Source organism: Chiloscyllium plagiosum, unplaced genomic scaffold (assembly GCF_037043375.1).
Source record: "Chiloscyllium plagiosum isolate Xiang-an unplaced genomic scaffold, Cpla_swu_hap1 HiC_scaffold_18, whole genome shotgun sequence".
Classification (NCBI taxonomy): domain Eukaryota; kingdom Metazoa; phylum Chordata; class Chondrichthyes; order Orectolobiformes; family Hemiscylliidae; genus Chiloscyllium; species Chiloscyllium plagiosum.
Genome location: NW_028270156.1, coordinates 114,905,052 through 114,923,818, shown reverse-complemented (window position 1 = coordinate 114,923,818; position 18,767 = coordinate 114,905,052). Strand labels below are relative to the sequence as shown.

At 46.7% G+C, this 18,767-nt stretch overlaps 1 long non-coding RNA gene across 1 annotated transcript; it reads left to right on the top strand.

Annotated features, from left to right (window-relative positions):
• The first annotated feature begins 5,099 nt into the window (after positions 1-5,099).
• LOC148147201 (uncharacterized) lies at positions 5,100-11,264 on the top strand. The gene is made up of 2 exons (XR_015760250.1): positions 5,100-9,932; positions 10,491-11,264. It is a non-coding gene; the product is annotated as an uncharacterized LOC148147201 (long non-coding RNA).
• The last annotated feature ends 7,503 nt before the right edge of the window (positions 11,265-18,767 follow it).

Genomic DNA, 18,767 nt, shown 5'->3' with positions numbered 1-18,767 from the left:
TGGCCCTCTGTCTCTCTCTGTCGCTGTCCCGTTCTCTCTCTCTGCCACTCTCTCCCTCTGTGGGTCCCTCTGGCTTTGTCCCTGCCTCCCCCCTCTCTGTCTCTCTATCCTTCTCTCTATCTCTCTGTCCCACTCTCTCTGTCCTTCGCTCTGTCTCTCTGTTCCTCTCTCTCGCTCTCCCTCCCTCTCTCTCTGTCCCTCTCTGTCTGTCCCTCCCTCACTCTCTATCCCTGTGTCCCACTCTCTCTCTGTCCCTCAGTCTCTCTCTCTCTCGCTCTCTCTCTCTCGCTCTCTGTTCCCCTCTCTCTCTGTCTTTCTGTCCCTCTGTCTTTCTGTCCCTCTGTCTCGCTGTCCCTCTGTCTCGCCCTGTCCCTCTGTCTCGCCCTGTCCCTCTGTCTCGCCCTGCCCCTCTGTCTCGCCCTGTCCCTCTGTCTCGCCCTGTCCCTCTGTCTCGCCCTGTCCCTCTGTCTCACCCTGCCCCTCTGTCTCGCCCTGCCCCTCTGTCTCACCCTGCCCCTCTCTCTCGCCCTGCCCCTCTCTCTCGCCCTGCCCCTCTCTCTCGCCCTGCCCCCTCTCTCACCCTGCCCCTCTCTCTCGCCCTGCCCCTCTCTCTCGCCCTGCCCCTCTCTCTCGCCATGCCCCTCTGTCTCGCCATGCCTCTCTGTCTCGCCATGCCCCTCTGTCTCGCCCTGCCCCTCTGTCTCGCCCTGCCCATCTGTCTCGCCCTGCCCCTCTCTCTCGCCCTGCCCCTCTCTCTCGCCCTGCCCCTCTGTCTCGCCCTGCCCCTCTGTCTCGCCCTGCCCCTCTGTCTCGCCCTGCCCCTCTGTCTCACCCTGCCCCCTCTCTCGCCCTGCCCCTCTGTCTCGCCCTGCCCCTCTGTCTCGCCCTGCCCCTCTCTCTCGCCCTGCCCCTCTCTCTCGCCCTGCCCCTCTCTCTCGCCCTGCCCCCTCTCTCGCCCTGCCCCTCTCTCTCGCCCTGCCCCTCTCTCTCGCCCTGCCCCTCTCTCTCGCCCTGCCCCTCTGTCTCGCCCTGCCCCTCTGTCTCGTCCTGCCCCTCTCTTTCGCCCTGCCCCTCTCTCTCGCCCTGCCCCTCTGTCTCGCCCTGCCCCTCTCTCTCGCCCTGCCCCTCTCTCTCGCCCTGCCCCTCTGTCTCGCCCTGCCCCTCTGTCTCGCCCTGCCCCTCTGTCTCCCCCTGCCCCTCTCTCTCGCCCTGCCCCTCTCTCTCGCCCTGCCCCTCTGTCTCGCCCTGCCCCTCTCGCTCGCCCTGCCCCTCTCTCTCGCCCTGCCCCCCTCTCTCACCCTGCCCCCTCTCTCGCCCTGCCCCCTCTCTCACCCTGCCCCCCCTCTCTCGCCCCGTCCCCATCTCTCGCCCCGTCCCCCTCTCTCGCCCCGTCCCCCTCTCTCACCCCGTCCCTCTGTCTCTCTGTCCCTCTGTCCCTCTGTCCCTTCCTCTCTCTGTGTTCCTCCCTCTCTCTCTCTGTCCCTATCTCTATCTCTGTGTCTCTCTGCCCCTCTCTCTCTCTGGCCGTCTCTCTCTCACTGTGTCCCTCTCTCCCTTTGTCCCTCTGTCTCTCCCTCTCTGTCTCTCTGTCCTTCTCTCTCTCTGTCCTCCCTCTCTCTCTCCCTCTCTCTCTTTCTCTCTGTCCCCCTCTCTCTATCTCTCTCTCTGTCCCTCTCTCTCTCTGTCCCTCTCTCTCTGTGTCCATCTCTGTCCCTGTCCCTTTCTCTCTCTGTCCCCTCTCTCTCTCTCTCTCTCTGTCTCTCTGTCCTTCTCTCTCTCTGTCCCCACTTTCTCTGTGTCCCTATTTGTCTCTCTGTCCCTCTTTCTGTCTTTGTCCCTCTCACTCTGTGTCTCTGTATCCCTCACTCGATCTCTCTCTGTCTCTGTCCCTCTCTCTCTGTCTGTCTCTCTCTCTGTGTGTGCCCCTCTCTCTCTCGCTCTGTCTCTCTGTCTCTCTGTCTCTCTCTCTCTCTCTCTCTCTCTCTCTCTCTCTCTCTCTCTGTCCCCCTCGCTCTCTCTGTCCCTCTGTCTCTCTGTTCCTCTCTCTCTTTGTTGCAGTCAAATATCTGAAGGACATGGAATCCCTAATCAGAGACTGAGAGTTAAACTCAGCTTAAATTCTCGCCATCACACACACACCCCACACATAGAAACTGAATATAATCTGGAGAAATGTCCATGTGCAGCACAGATTTGCAAACTAACATAGTGACAGATGAAAATCCCCGTTCTCTGCCTAGTCCCCACTTCCAGACCCAGGGAGGTTTTGTCCCTGACCCAGGGCAGGTTTCTGACTGGATATTATTACATTGCAACATGAAGGTACTGAGTGTAACAGTTTGCTACATCCACCATGCCGTCTACTTTGCTGTCAGTGTTTTGTGAATTATATTGAAAACAGGTGCAAAAGAATATTCTGGAAGGTGATTTGCAGTAAGAATAGAAAAAGCTGAATGTTTGTGTTTAAAATAGTGAGAAATTCTGAAACGTTATTGTCTAGGGCGTTTGGCTGATCTTGCACATAAACGTCAGAAAGTTAACATGATGGTACACGACTTTACTGACTCCCCACGGTCCTAGTTTGAGGACTATCCTCCTCTGTTTTCCTTTTTCACTGAAGATATTAATATAGCTTTTATACTGCACTGCCATTCTGGTTACAGTGCTGCCTATCTCTGACTGTCTCATTTATCTTCAATCTTGTTGAAAGATACTTAAACCAACAGACATACAAAGTTCCAGAAAGAGCTTTGTTTACTTGCAGGTGCATTTTTTTTATTTGTAGACAACACACAATGTGAACCCACAGAAGGTCAGTGTGGGATTTGAGAAACCCTTCAATTTGGGATGAGGCCGAGCCAGGCAGGATTCTAATACAAAGCTGCAAATCTACAATTCAGTGGCTGAGCTCTTTCAGGTTTTGTATATTATATTTATCTCATATATTAGGAGCTTGGAAAGTAAGGCAGACCTTAATGGAATGTCACATTGTCTCTCCACATTCACTGTAAAAAGGTTCTTGGATTTGCATTTTAATCACCTTCAAAGAGCTGTCTACATTTCCTGTCTCTGCTAGCATCAATGAATGGAAATGGCTTTTGACACATTGCACCCTCTCCCTTGCTGAAAGTATTCCTGACACACCCGTTCACATATCACCTTCTGAGTGAACAAGTTGCTCCTTAGGTCTCTTTTATATCTTTCCCCTCTCACACTAAACCTATGCCATCTCGTTCTGGACTCCCCCACCCCAAGGAAAAGACTTTTTCTATTTCTCAGAATATGATAATTATACAATTATATTGTTTTGCAGAAAATTAATAAAGTTAGCAAGCTAAATATTGCAATAATTAAAGTTCAATTAAGGTGAGGAGGAGAAAACACGAACAGGGTTGAGTTGTAGATCTATAAAATAACTCTCCATCTTCCCACTCTCTGTTCCCCCATGTCTCCCCCCCACTCTGTCTGGTTCCCCCGTCTGTCGGTCAGTGCTTTGTCGACTCCCCCACCTCGTCGGTCGTCCCTCCCCCGTTGGTCTGTCCCACAATCTGTCGGTCTGTCCCCCCATCTTTTACCACCTCGGTCTGTCCCCCCTGTCGGTCGCAACCCCGTCTCTTTACCCCCTCCATCGGTTGCCTCCCCCTCAGTCTGTTCCCCCTCTTTGTCGGTCGCCCAGCCCCCCCCCCGCCCCCCCACCCGTCGGTCGGTCGCCCCCTCTAATCCCCCTGTCTGTTCCCCTCCTCTCTAATCCCGCTTTCTGTCCCCATCCATTTCTGTGCCTCCCCTCTCTAACCCCCTCTCTGTCCCCACCCATTTCTGTCCCAACCCTCTCGATCCATCCACCCTCTCCTACCCTCCGCCCACACCCCTCTGCCTACCCTCCTCTCTCAGCACCCTAGTTCTGTACTCCCCCCTCCGCAGGGAAAATATCTTGTCTATTTACCCTATCCATGCCCGGCCTGATTTTAAAAATCTCTTTCAGGTCACCGTTCAGCCTCTAACGCTCCAGCGAAAACACCCTATCCAACCCTGGCAACATCCTTGTAATTCTTTTCTGACCCCTTTCAAGTTTGAGAACATCCATCTAATAGGAAAAAGACCAGAATTGCATGGAATATTACAAAAGTTGCCGAATCAATGTCCTGTACAGCCACAATATGACCTCCCAACCGCTACACTCAATGCTCTGACCAATAAAGGCAAGCAGACCAACTGCCGCCTTCACTATCCTATCTACTTGCTACTCTACTGTCAAGGAACTATGAACCTGCACTCCAAGGACTCTTTGTTTAGCAGCACTCCCCTGGAACTTACTATCAACTGTCTAAGTCCTGCTAAAGTTTGCTTTTCCAAAATGCAGCAGCTTGCATTTTTCTGAACTGAACTCCTCCGCCCATTCACCCTTCTGATCCAGATCCCCTTGTACTCTGAGGTAATCTTTTTCACTGTCTGCTACACCTCCCATTTTGGTGTCATTTTAGATTAGATTAGATTACATTACATTACAGTGTGGAAACAGGCCCTTCGGCCCAACAAGTCCACACCGACCCGCCGAAGCGCAACCCACCCATACTCCTACATTTACCCCTTACCTAACACTACGGGCAATTTAGCATGGCCAATTCACCTGACCTGCACATCTTTGGACTGTGGGAGGAAACCGGAGCACCCGGAGGAAACCCACGCAGACACGGGGAGAACGTGCAAACTCCACACCGTCAGTCGCCTGAGGCGGGAATTGAACCCGGGTCTCAGGCGCTGTGAGGCAGCAGTGCTAACCACTGTGCCACCGTGCCGCCCGTCATCTGCAAACTTACTAACAATACCTCTTATGTTCACATCCAAATCATGGATATAAATGGCGAACAGTAGTGGATCCAGCACCGATCCTTGTGATACCCCATTGGACACAGGCCTTCAGCCAGAAAAACACTCTCTGCCTTCGACCTTCGAGCCAGTTCTGTACTCCATGCGATCTAACCTTGCTGACCAGTCTCCCATGAGGAACCTTGTCAAACACGTTACTGAATCCATGTAGATCATGTCCATGTTCTGACCTCAGCAATCCTTTTTGTTACTTGTTCAAAAAAACGGAGTCAAATTCATGAGATATGGTTTCCCATGCACAAAGCTGTTATTAGTATCCAGGATTTAACTCTGTACATTGGGGTCTGCGTTGCCCAGTTATAGGTGTTAATATTCTGGATGAAGTTCAAGTACACCAGCATTTTGTCAGTGAGTCTGTATTGAGTCCTGGTAATGTCACCAACACAGGTGAGTTCCTTTTGAAAGGCAGTGCCTGTATCCCTTGCCCACCAGGAAATAGTGTAAGTGTCCTTACCTCTGGACTAGGAGGATCAGGCTCAGAGTTGTGTAAAAGCATCTTTGAAGAGGCTGATTAGTAAACTTGCCCAAGCCACCAGGCCATGCTGTCTCCCAGCTGTCCCTGCCTGAGCCTCCAAACAGAACCTTCCTGTAGTTTCTCTCGTGTCAGACTCTCCCATTGCTCAGTTTGTCTAGGATCCCCCTTGCTGCTGCACTGATCCTGTCGCTCACTGACCTGTCCATCCCCCAGTGTCCTTCACATTCATTCACTGTTCACAATCCCATTGACCCAGTCCTCCAGCCACGCCCCCTCCACTCGATAGAGACGGCTCAGTGGTTAGCACTGCTGCCTCACAGCATCAGGTACGCGGGTTAGATTCCGGCCACGAGCGACTGTCTGTGTCGAGTTTGTGTGTGCTCCCCGTGTCTGAGCGGGTTTCCGCCCACAATCCAAAGATGTGCAGGGCAGGTGAATTGGCCATTCGAAATTGCCCATAGTATTAGTTACATTAGTTAGGGGGCATGGGTCTGTGCAAGTTACTGTTTGCAGGGTCAGTATGGACTTGTTTGGCCGAAGGGCCTGTTTCCATACTGTAGGGATTCTGATATATTGGGCAGCAGCTGCTGTCAATCACCCGGACTCCTGTATGATCGGGAGCACGTGCTGTCGGAGGGAGACCAGTGCACGGTCGCAGTGCTGGCAACTGTGGGAGTATGTGCAGTCTAGGTCAGTGCCTGGGAAGGAGGCTGTGGGTGTGAGGGATTAATCTATCATTAGCAGTTTCATCCCTCTGGGAGCAGGACCCAGGGGAATGGCCCCTTTCTTGCTACCTTGACATGTGATCAGACTATCAGTGGTGCAGCGTTTTGCAGAAAATTATCAGAACTCTTTTGTGAAGATTCAGGGTTGTTATGGAATGGGACAAGGATGGGCCTGCAATTAGAATTCTAATTTGGCTCATTTTAGTAAGATGGGTCTTGGCCAGAGTTGCAGGAAGCAGTGTATGCAGGATGGTTCTCATCAGGAGCGAGGAAACTGAATTCGAAGAGAGAGTGTGTGAGAACTGGGTGTGGAGGAAAGGAGTGGGGGATTGGTTTGGATTTCAGTTCACAGAAGAGAGAAATTGTGAGACTGAGGCTTAAAGCTTTGGAGGAACAAGGAAGCTACAGTTTAATACTACAATTGTCTTATGAATTTCCATCCTGTATTAACAGTGGTAACTTGTGTGCTCTGTTGTAAGGTACTGAAAGGGTGGATTTGCGGATGAGAAATTCAAATTGACCTTCATGTTCAGATCTGGTGGTTACTTGATCCGTGCCGATCTAAATATCATTGGCCTTTTCATCTGGAAGGAAAGGTGTGTATTCTGTCCGTGGGCGAATATTTCAAATCTCAGTGTGACTGCAAAAGTACTGAGACACAGCCAAGTCCATGTCAGCATGGTGACTGGGGAGAGAGATTCCATTTGCTTTTGAAAGTCTGGAAAATCATGGCACATTTCCCAGGAACAATTAAGCCACAACTTTGCTTTGTAGAAGGAGAAATCTTTAATTAACCATGCAACCAGAAAGACACAAGGATACCTGCACCATGGGAAACACTATGAAAACGGGATTGTTGTAAAGGAGTTCATTCTCGATCATGGATTCTAATCCATTGCCATTGTCACGTCGGTTCCAGCGCTGTGGGCAAATACTGGAAATATGATGAATGTAATGTAGGTTTCAGTTAGTAAACTGTAAAAAGTGCAGAACAATTTACAAGGATGTTGCCAGGGCTCAGGGGTCTGAGTTATAGGGAGAGGTTGGACAAGTGAGGATTTTATGTTTAGAGCAGAGGAAACAGAGGGGGTTCTTTTCTCGAAGTGTATAACACCATGAGAGGCCTGAATGAGGTGAATGCACTCAGTCTTTTTTCCCAGGAACTCAAGGATTGGACGGCTTGATTGGATCAGTTTAAGGTTAGAGGAGAAAGAATAAAAGGGAAGCTGGAGGGGGGGGGGGCAACTGTTTTACACAGAGGGTGGTATGTATATGAAATGAGCTGCCAGTGGAAGTGGTTCAGGCAGGAACACTCACAACAGGTAAAAGACATTTGGACAAATACATGGATAGGAAAGGGTCAGAAGCAGATGGGTCAAGTGCAGGGAAATGGGGTTAGCATGGATGGACATTCTGGTCAGTATGGGCCAGTTTGGGCCAAAGGTCGTGTCTCTGCTGTAGGATTTTATAACTCTAAATGCATTTGCTATTTCTCCCACTAACTCTGTTGGTATCCTGGGATGTATTCCATCAGGGCAATGAGACTTCTCTATCTTTAGCTCCAATACCTTGACCAGCTATAACTCTTTCATGATAATGGTTATTATCTAGGCCCTCACCTTCCTCAGTCTCCTTATCAATTACTGGCATGTTCTTCGTATCCTCCACTGTGAAGACTGACTGCTGTGTACTCATATTCCTGAACCCTGCTGGATAGGAATAACTAGGCACAGAACTCTGGGAGGTCTTCTTTGAGTCTTTATTGATGAGACATGGCAGTTACCTGGATAGTGTATATGCAGAACACCTCCAGGCAGCACCAGGTAACTCCCCGCCTGTCCGATGTGCCGCTCCCATTCTTATACCTTTGTGGTTTGGGACTTTGAATAGAGACTGTCTCTCAGTATTATCTCCATGGCAACGGTCAGTTAGAAAGCCTAGTTCAGTTCAGCACTTTGTGGTTAAACCACACGCCCCTCCCCCACGCCCCCGTGGCTCCCTCAAGTATCTGACAGGCACTTCAGTTTCAGTGGGGTATCTATCAGGATTCTGATGTGGAGGAGCCGGTGGTGCGGTGGACAAAGTTTAAAAACCACAGATCACCAGGTTATAGTGCAACAGGATTATTTGGAAGTACAAGCTTTTGGAGTGTGCTGTGATTTTTAACTTAATCAGGATTATCTCTGTGGTAACAGTTCAGTGCTTCAACAATTAGACGCCATATGTTCCCCACACAATAGGTTCCCCTCTAGCAGTGTAAACTGCTATTCTGGCCCTGGGGATAGCTACTCATCACTTTTCTCCCCCAATCCCATCTCGCTTTCTGTTGATCTTTAAAGTTTTTTTAATCTCCTTGGTCTTTGGCAATTTGTATGCATTCTATTTCAGTTTGATAGACTCTCTTATTTCCTGAGCCACCCATGGCAGATTATTCCTTTTCCTACAGTCCTTCCCTTTCACTGATATATACTTTTGCTGAGCACTTCAAAAAATTGCTTTGATATTCCCGCAGTCTGTCAACTTTCCCACCGTAAAGTCTTTGTTTCCAGTCTACATTAGCCAACTTCTGCCTCATCCTATTGTAGTCTCCTTTTGTTTAAAAAGCACAGGATCTTGGGAGTGGATCTAATCTTCCAGCTTTCCATCTGTGTTCTAAGTTCAACCAGACTTATCACAAGTCTTTTATCAGATTACGAGGTGAGACGATGTTACCTGGGTGTTTTGGTTTTCATTGTCAGTGACCTTGGCTTTGTAATAAAGTACAGGATGGATATTCACAACAGCGTACACTGGACTCTGCGAATGTACGACGCAATCTAAAACCATAAATCACTGTCTCCCCTCAGTTTAAAATTGCAAAATCATTATCTCCTACACCCTTCCTCACTGTCTAAGTTTGGAACGCTAATCCACCTGACTATATCATTTTCCAAAAAATCTGCTTTGGTGAAGGTGGTGAGTTTTGGATTCAGCTTTCCAGTTATTACCGTAAGAAGAGACGCACTGGGCACAGGAGAACCAGCCCCACCATTTAATACGGTGATCATTGAGCTCACATCGGTCTCAGCTGGACTTTCCCGCCAGCTCTCTCTCGCCCTTCAACCCATTGCAAATTCAATATCTGTATCTCTTCATTACATTGGCTCATTGTCCTGGCATCCACCGCATTTTGAGTAGGGAATTCCACAGATTCACAACATATCGAGATAAGTATATTCTTCCTCATGAGAATAGAATAGAGTCCCTATAGTGCAGAAACAGGTTATTCATACATCGAGTCCACACCAACCCTATGATGTGCATCCCGTTCAGACCCACTCATTCCCTGTAACATTGCATTTCCCATGGCTAATTGTCTGACCGGCATATGCATGGACACTGTCAGCAATTTAGCATGGGCAATCCACCTAACCTGCACATCTTTGGACTGTGTGAGGAAACTGGAGAACTGCACAAAACCATGCAAACATGGGGAGAATGTGTAAGCTCCCCACAGTCGCCTAAGGTCTCTGATGCTGTGAGGCAGCAGTGCTAGCCACTGAGCCACCTCTGCTGAAAACCTGCTGCCCCTTATTAACCTCGCTAACCCCCAATTGGCTGAATCTATGTTCCTTACATCAGAAATCAGGTTGTCGAAGCGGATGTCTCAGTAAGTCCCAGTGACAGCCCAGAAGTCCCGTGTGTCTGAATGGGGATCCAATACACAACATCTTCCACCCCACACTTTTAATTCATGTTCCAGAGACAGGGATCCAGTGGCTGCATGAGGACTGCAACTCCCAAATTCTGAGGCACGGACCACACGTCTGTGGGGAAACCTGGCAGTGCACAAGTACAGAATGTGGGTAAGTTTTGGAGCATGTGCTTTGGGGTAATGAGTGGAAAGGATTTCACACTGTGATTGGCTGGAGGAGGAACGTATTTGCTTGTAGTATTGATCTGTTGGAGGGTCAAAGTGTCACAACACCCACATGGAACCAAGTTCCATCCCCAACTTGTCATAACACTGGAATCGACCAATGAGAAACAAAGAAGGATCTGACCCATTCTCCCAGACTGAAGGTTCCTGTTCTGTCCAGGATCTGCCACCTCCCTGTCTGTTTCCTTTTGTCTCATTCTGCTGTTACATTATTGACTTGCAGCAATTGAAGGGAAAGGAAGTGAACCCAGAAAGGGTGCAGAGTCTAACCAGGGGCGGGAAGGGGTGGCATGGATCTGTTTATCAACAACTCCATGAGAATGGGGAGGGTGTACATTAGAGGGTAGTAGAGTCAGAATGGTGGGAGAGAGTAAGTGGGCTGGAGGGTTACAGCTTTGAGGGAAGAAAGGGGGAAAAAGATATTCCAGAGAAACTAGAATTGTCTGTTCTGAATTTCTAATCTGTACATATTCCTTTATACAAGGTGTGAGATGGTGAAGATTTGCAGACTGAAATCTCAAAATCATATGCAGTTTGTGATTAAGTTAAACAACATTTGAAGAACCAAAGGTAGAGAATCACTCGGCCAAAATCCTGCAACACTCTCCCTCCCAGCATTGTCGGTCTCTCTGCGCCAAATGGACTGTGAATGATACGAGACAGCAGCTCACTACCATCTTCTGAAGGGTAACGAGAGATGGGGTATAAATGCTGGCTGAGCCAGTGATGCCCATATCCTGGAAACGGTTTCTATCTCTAGTTGCTGAAACCCAGTTGATGTTACTGCAGGATGATGAAGGATGCTGAGTGCGTCCTCCAGGAGGCAGCACCATCACAATACCCCTGCCTATACCCACACAGTAACACCGCAACGCCACTGAAACAAAAGGTGGTGAAGCCACAGGAGGGCTTAGATATAGTTCTTCAAGGTAAAGTCATGAAAGGGGATTGGAGCACAGCAGGAACAGGAGATTGAGCTGCATGGTTAGCTTTTTTCCCTTGAATGGTGGAGCAGGATTGAAAGGCCGAATGGCCTCCTGCTGCTATCTCCCAGGTATGTATATAGCCTTGGAGCCCGGGTAGGAAGAAGTGGGCAGGGATTCTCCAGGAGATTGCACCTCCACATCAGTTTTCAGTGAGGGATGGTTTGATGGATTTTTTTTAACATTTGTCTTTAATACAAGGTTTGTGAAGTTGGTTTTAAAATATTGTAGCTATTTATTCCACAATAAATAAAACTAAAAGAAAAGAAATGAAACTATCTGAATATAACAGTTTTTAAAAATTTCAAATGCCTTGTAAAACAAAATCCTGTCTATTCCTGGACACCATCTCTTTCCAGTTACTCAAACTCCAGGGAAATATTCCCTCCCTGTCTGAACCTTTGGTTTGATTTCACTGCTTTTCAGTTCTCCTTCTGTGAGCTGTGAAGTGTTCTTTTCCCCCCCATTTCTCCTACCTAGAAGTGTTATCACACACAGCTGAGCAACCTTCCGACGTTCATCATTACGCCATTTTGGGTTTTGTTAATATGTAATCACCTGCAGTAAACCACCCGTGTAACCAATTGAATATTTACAAACAAAGCCCATTACGGACAAAGCAAACCATTTCAAATGACAGAATGGGAAGGGACTAAATCAAAGTAGAGTTAGGGGTGAGGGGGCAGCAGTGGAGATAAAGCACGGTATCCCCTGCGATGCCAACCTCTATCTAAAGGCATCGAGAGCATTGAAACATACCACATGCTCCTTCTCTAAGGACACCCTGCTTTATCCTCAATCATAGAATAGAATCCCAACAGTGTGGCAGGAGAGCATTGGCCCATCAAACCCCACCAACCATCCAAAGAGCATCCCACCTGGAGCACTCCATCCCTGTAACACTGCATTTCCTATGGCTGATCCACCGAGTCTGCACATACCTGGACACTGTGGACAATTTCGCACAACTGATCCACCTAACCCACAAATGTTTGAACTGTGGGAGGAAACCAGAACACCTGGAGGGGGCCCACACAATCATAGGGGAATGTGCAAACTCCACACAGGCCGTTGGCCAAGGCTGGACTCCAACCTTGTACCTTGTCCTGTGAAGCAGCAGTGCTACAGTCACAATTTAAATCAAAACAGATGATCCCTGCTCCCTGTCACATTGCTGTTTGTGGAGACTTACTGCCCAGAGAGACATCCTGAGATTCAGAAAGAGCCATTATAAATTCAGTCAACTCCAGCCGAGTTAATGTGATGAACAGCAACATCAATACTCCAGCAGTGCCATCAGACCTCGTATATACTCGATCATTTACGATTTTTAACCCATGGGAAGTTTGTTACCAGCTTCGATGACAGCCATAATGCTCTGACCACTTTGACGGAGCCAGTGCAAGTCAGTTCTAATAGTTATCAATAGATTGTATCTAAACAGGATGCCCCACAACAGGAAGTGCTCTGACACTCAATGCCCGTAAGTCAAGGTCATTTCCCTAAAACCACTCTCGTCTGGCAATACCATTGAAGATATTTTATACAGTAACCTTTCAGTCTCAGTTGCCAGTTCCAGTCCATGAAGCAGCCAGTAACATGCCCTGGCAGGAGAGATTGAGGAGCTTGAAGCTGTCTTCTCTGGAGTATCTAAACATGAAACACTTCAAAGGAAGAAAAATCTTCAAGAGGATAGATACAGGAAGGATGTGCTCCTAGGCTGGTGTGCCTGGAATAAAATAAGCACTAATTCCGGTATCTTTACCCAGCATCCCCTTTAGCTGCAGAAATAACCCCCAGTTTTAACTGCTGTAATGTTGATGACTAAGCAAATGTATAAAATATAATTTAATCCATCCCAAATCCTCTCTGTACCTGTGTCTCACTTGTGTTCACCGAGACACTCATTCAATCTGACCTCTTTATAAACCCTGCCCTGATATTTCCTTAGAGGGCTCAGAATGAAATATTTACTGAATTGTTACTGTACGAAAGGAGGCTGATTGGCTGATCAGCTCTCCAAAGGATCTCCTCACTGAATGCCATTCTTCTCCCTTTACCCCATAAACCTTCCCATTCGTCCATTTCCAATAGCACCAGCGAGTTCACAACTAACCACAGCGATTGGATTTGTTTTGTTTGTTCATGGGATCATGGCATCACTTGCTGGGGCAGCATTTGTCATCCATTCTAACTGCCCAAGAGATGATTCAGAGTCAACCACGTTATTCAATGTCTGGATTCACATGTAGGCTGGACCAGGTCAGAATTAACACAGTCTCCCAGACCCAATGACATGAAGAGTTGATTTCTGGCCTATTATCTTATTTCTGAAATGATAATGAATAATTTTTTACAGTTGAATTAAAAGTGAAAGACCAAAATGGGTTTTATTCTGATTGAGCACGTCCTCCTGTTTCTCTCAGTTGTTATTGACAATCTCATTCCCCTTGCACTGGAACCTGTTTCAGAGAGTGTTGCAGAAAAGGCAGAAAGGTCAGCTGCAGATGGTCACCTGACCGGTCACTGGACCCAAAGGTTCACTCTCCACAGATGCTGCCAGATCTGCTGATTTTTTCCAGCAATGTCTGTTTTTGTTCCTGATTTCCCAGCATTTGCAGATGTTTCGTTTTTGTATATTGATCTTGTCTGTTGCAGAGGAGTTTATTGATGAGTTTGGAGAGTTTTGAACATTGCAACTTAGGCCACAAATCAGCTATGATCTCTTGAATGGCAAAGCAGAATTGAAGGGCTGAATGGCTTCCTCCTGTTCCAATGAAAGTTATCCATCTGCAGCTTGTGGTAACATTTCCCCTCAATGCTCACTTCACATCCATGTCTAACACACTGTTACTGACTGAACAAACCTCTTGTGTTTGAACTAAACCTGCTCATGCTCAGTGATTCCCTCTACTGCCACTCGGATTTAACTCTCATCATGGAATGCTGTCTCGTGTTACTGCGGGAATGCCCACAAGGACTAATCCTGGAGTCTGTATCCCCTGGGATCCAAAACTCCCGTCTATTTCCTTCTTCCTATTTCATTCTGGCATTGAACTCTCGGTTTCAATCCATTCTCCTGTCATGCTCTTCAACATGCCCATGTGGGTGGACTAGAGACAGCTGGCACCTGAGATTGTGGGGGGAGGCAAATTCAATCAGGGATTTGGGAAAACACTCAGACAATGACCTATCCATCTGATTGTTGACTCAGACAAATAGGCAGAAAGAAAGATGCACATTTAGATAGCACCTTCGATGACCTGGGGCAATGAAACATGCTTCAACCCAATGATTTCAACCTCAAACCTCTGAAAACACAGACAGAAAGCTTCCTACTTGTACCAGGTTGTCTCTCAGCCTCCTCTTTTCTTAAGAAAAGAGTTTTAAGCTGTTAAGCCTTTCCTGGTGATTATAACTACTGTGTTTCTGTCAGATTTGTGAATGAACCTTTATTTTCCTGTTGTGAGTGATGCTAGTCGCAGAAACAGTTCGTGACTTGTGAGGAGTTTCAGTTGGAGTATTTAAATTTACACATTCATTCCCACCCTCACATACAGTGTGAAATTGATGTAAATCAGAAGGAAAGGATTGAGTGAGCACCCAAAGAAACACAAAAGGCAGCATGTGTACCTGAGTTGAATGAACCTGGACTTAGGAAAATGTGACAACAATCACAACTAGTTAGAATTACAGAGTCCCTTAGGCGCACAAAGAGACTATTCGGTCCATCGAGTCTGCAATGACCTGCTGTCCCACCCTACCTCCATAACTACACATTTAGCATGGCTAACCCAACTCGCCGAACAGGGCATGTTAGCACAGCCAATCCATCAAAACTGCACATCTGTGGGAGGGTCACATATTATGTCTAAGTGCTCAGGATTGTGGATGAAGGCTCACAAGTACTTGACTCTGACGCAAATCCTCTTTTTTTCAAAATAAAATCTGGGGGAAACTGCAGCCAGAAAGATTTCTGATTATCTCATGAGGAAGCGAATTCAAAACCCGTGCCACTGACCCAGGGGACGCAGTGAAGTCACAGAGGTCTGGGAACCATCAGAAATGTAACAAGTTGTGAGCAAGGTGGGAGTGAGACAAGGACAAAAAGACAGTCTGTCACACGGGAGAAGGCAGGAGAGATTAAACAGCAGAAATGGTAGCCCCTCAAGGCCACAGGGAATGGAGTTAGGGCTGGGAAAGAAACCAGGAAACAAGGGGAGCAGCTGTCAAAGAAATACATTGAATAAACAGGTTATAACAACATAGATGGCAGAGTACGCAGTCTGAAATTGTTGCTCTCATTGGTGAGTACAGAACGCTGTAAAGCCTGGGTCATTCTATTACAGCCAACACATGCAGGATAGGCCAAGTGGCCTCGATCTGTGCTGTACTTTCTGATAAATTTATTCTGACATTTGGAATTCAGGTCGGATGATGTTCATAAATTCTCAAATTGGACTTGAGTTTAATATTCTGGGGAAATGTTAAATAAATCACAATGATCCCATTCTGAAGACTTTAGTCCACAACCTTGCATGTTCCAGCATCTCAGTTACATCCATGTCCTTTTTCTAATGTGATGTTGGTTACTGCCTCTTCCATTCCATCAATGAGTTCCTGCTCCCCACCATCTCCGAGTGAAATGAATTTTCCCCTCCTTCTTTCTGGGAATTAGTTTCAATCTAAATCCTCCAGTTTCTGACCTCTCAGTTAATGAATAGCTCCTTCCTATCCACTCGATCTGGATTCCTCAGCATTTTATCACTTCAATTAAATCTCAGCTCATCCTCCTCGGAAATCATCCCCAGCCTTTCCAACCTTTCCTCAGAGCAGAAATTTTCCAATTGTAGAAACATTCTGATCAGTCTCCTCTGTACCCTCTCTGGTGTGATCACATCAACCCTGGAATAAGGGGATCAGAAGTGTGTGCAGTACTTTAACCGCAGTCAATCGAGTGTTCCTGACATTTCCCACGTCACCTCTGTGTTCTTGTGGTTGTCGCTCAGACAAGAAGTGTCTTGGATTTCCCACATGGAACTGGATGTGCACTCCATGGGGCTGGGATTCCCTACCATGTGTTTATTTGTTCACTAATCCTAAATTAACTTCAGATTAAAACAACATTATCAGCTACCCACCAATCAACTTCTTCCATTATACTCAAGTCACCTTACTTTTTAAAAATATCTTTAAAATTATTACTATCTCAACACAACAGGCTTTAATTTGCTGATCAAGTATTCAGATGTCTTCACTGTTACAATCACTTGAAGATTATCTTTACCTTCAGCTACATTTGGTGAATTGAACACTGATTGTAAATATATGAATATCAAAAGGACTTGAGTTTTATGATAATTAATCCAGTCTAACATTCTTGTTGGTTAATATCTTGAAGAGAACTGTCCTCAGAACTCCAGCTGTGCTCTGACTTCATACACAACTGGATTTGGTTGGACTGCAGATCTTAGATCTGTTCTGTTGTTTCCCGGATTGCTTCACTCTGTCTATCACTTGCTGCTTAAGCTGTTTGGAACACAAGTAGACCTCTTTGGGAACTTCATCAGGTTAACACCTCATTTTTTAGGTATTCATGCTGCTGTTACTGGCATACCCTCCTGAATTCTCTCAGTTGAATGAGGATTGATACTCTGGTTTGATAGTAAGAGGTAAGTTGGGGGATATGCTTGGCCGTGATCTCTGTAAGTTTTGTTGGAGCACAATTCTACTGCTGTTGTTGGAAGGAAAGAGCTAAACTCTTACACTGTTGGCCCCATATACTACATGCAGTATCATGAACACTGATAGGCCAAGACATGAAATACGAGCAACACTGTACAATGATGCAGGATCAGAACTGCAGTAAGCGGGCGGAGTTTAAGATCCAACTTGACATAGGAGTAGGGAAAGAAGCAGCTGATCAGATTGTCTCATTCATAGTCATAAAGAGACTCTATGAGATTATTGTACTGTTGGGGGTGAGGATGGAGGTGGTTGGGGAGATGGAGAGCCCTTCAAAAGAAACTAATCTGCCTGAGAGTTGTGAGATAGAATTGATTGCCATGCATTTAACAGAAAGCTAATTGAAACTGTTGTTATCCCCAAAAGATAACAAGACTGATGGTGCTTCCAATCATCACCAGAAACAAACCCCAGAATACATGGTTCGGAGATGGATGTCAATAGCCCGTAAACATCCAACTCCTACAATCATTGAGCAAACGTATGTGTGATTACCCAGTTCTGATGAACCAGAAAATCGCAGTTCACTCTGCAGATGGACAGCGATGTGGGGAAGTATTGGCTGAGTGGTATTGTCGTGAGACAGTTAATCTAAAACCCCAGATAGTGTTCTGGAGACCTGGGTTCAAAGACTGCTGCAGCAGATGGGGGGATTTGAATTCATTAAAAAAAAACTTGTGAATTTAGAGTCTAATGATGACCATTAATCGATTGTCAGAAAAACCCATCTGGTTCACTAATGCCCTTTCGGGAAAGAAGCTGCCATCCTTACCTGGTCTGGCCAACATTGTGACATCAGACCCACAGCAATGTGGTTGACTCTTACCTGCCCTCTGGGCAATTAGGGATGGGCAGTAAATACTGCCGGGCCAGCGACACCTTCATCCTGTGAATGAATAAAGGAAAATAAAAGTCTGTACCCAGTGTGAATCTGTGCATGTTCTACAATGTTGTGAACATTTCCAAAGCTAAGATCTCTGTGTGCACAACTTTATGAGCTGCAAAACCATTGTTCATTACTCGGGCGTGAAAAAGAGAAAATAAATCCTTCAACTGTGGCTATCAGTAAATTGACTGGTATCTCAGCAGGCTGGATGCCTGAGTGAGTCCCTTTCCACTCCCCCACCCCCACCCACCCCCTCCACACACACACACATACAGCAGGTGAACAGCTTCTCCCCAGTCTGACTGGTTTGGCCAGTTTCCAGGTGTGATGGGTAAAGAATTCTCTTCGGCATTCCCTACATTTCCAGAGTCGGTCCCTAGTCTGGCTGCACTGGTGTTTTGCCATTTCAGATAAATGGTAGCAGACTGTCACACACACCGTTAGCCCGCCCCCACCCACGCCCCCTCCACTATCTCCCCAAGAACCCAGTATAAAGCAGTAAACATTATCTCCTGCTGTGGAGAGACAGCCTGTATTGGTCTGAGTAGGAACACTGAGCAGATTTACCTAAATTACAACTTAATCGGTGACCACAACAAGTTAAGCAAGTCCAAATAAAATGCACTATTGCACAGAACGAGGCCCATAAAATCCAAGCTGGCTCTCTGTAGCAGAATCCAACATTCTCATTCCCTCTACGTACCCCAAACTCTGCAAGTTTATTTCCCTCAGAACTGATCTAATTGTTTTTCTCAATCATTGATCTTCTCAACTTGCACCACCATAATAGGCAACATGTTCTGCATATTTCCAGCCAATACAGTCAGCAAAAACACTTGCTCATCTCCCACTGTCTCAAAACCTTACATCTGACCTTAACTCTTGTGCCATCAACTATCAAATGCAGATATTTTTGTCTGCTATATCTAGGTCTGTTATAATCTTATACAGCTCTATCAAAAATATTTCCAACTTCTTCACTTCAAATAAAATCGCAATTTCTTCAGATCAATCCAGTGACTGCATTTTCTTCATCAGTGAACCACTCCAGTAAGTCTGTACTCCACACTCTGAAGATCACTCATATCCTTCATTGTTGATGCCTATTTTGTTCCACAAATCCAGACGATGCAAGTTTTCTGCACAA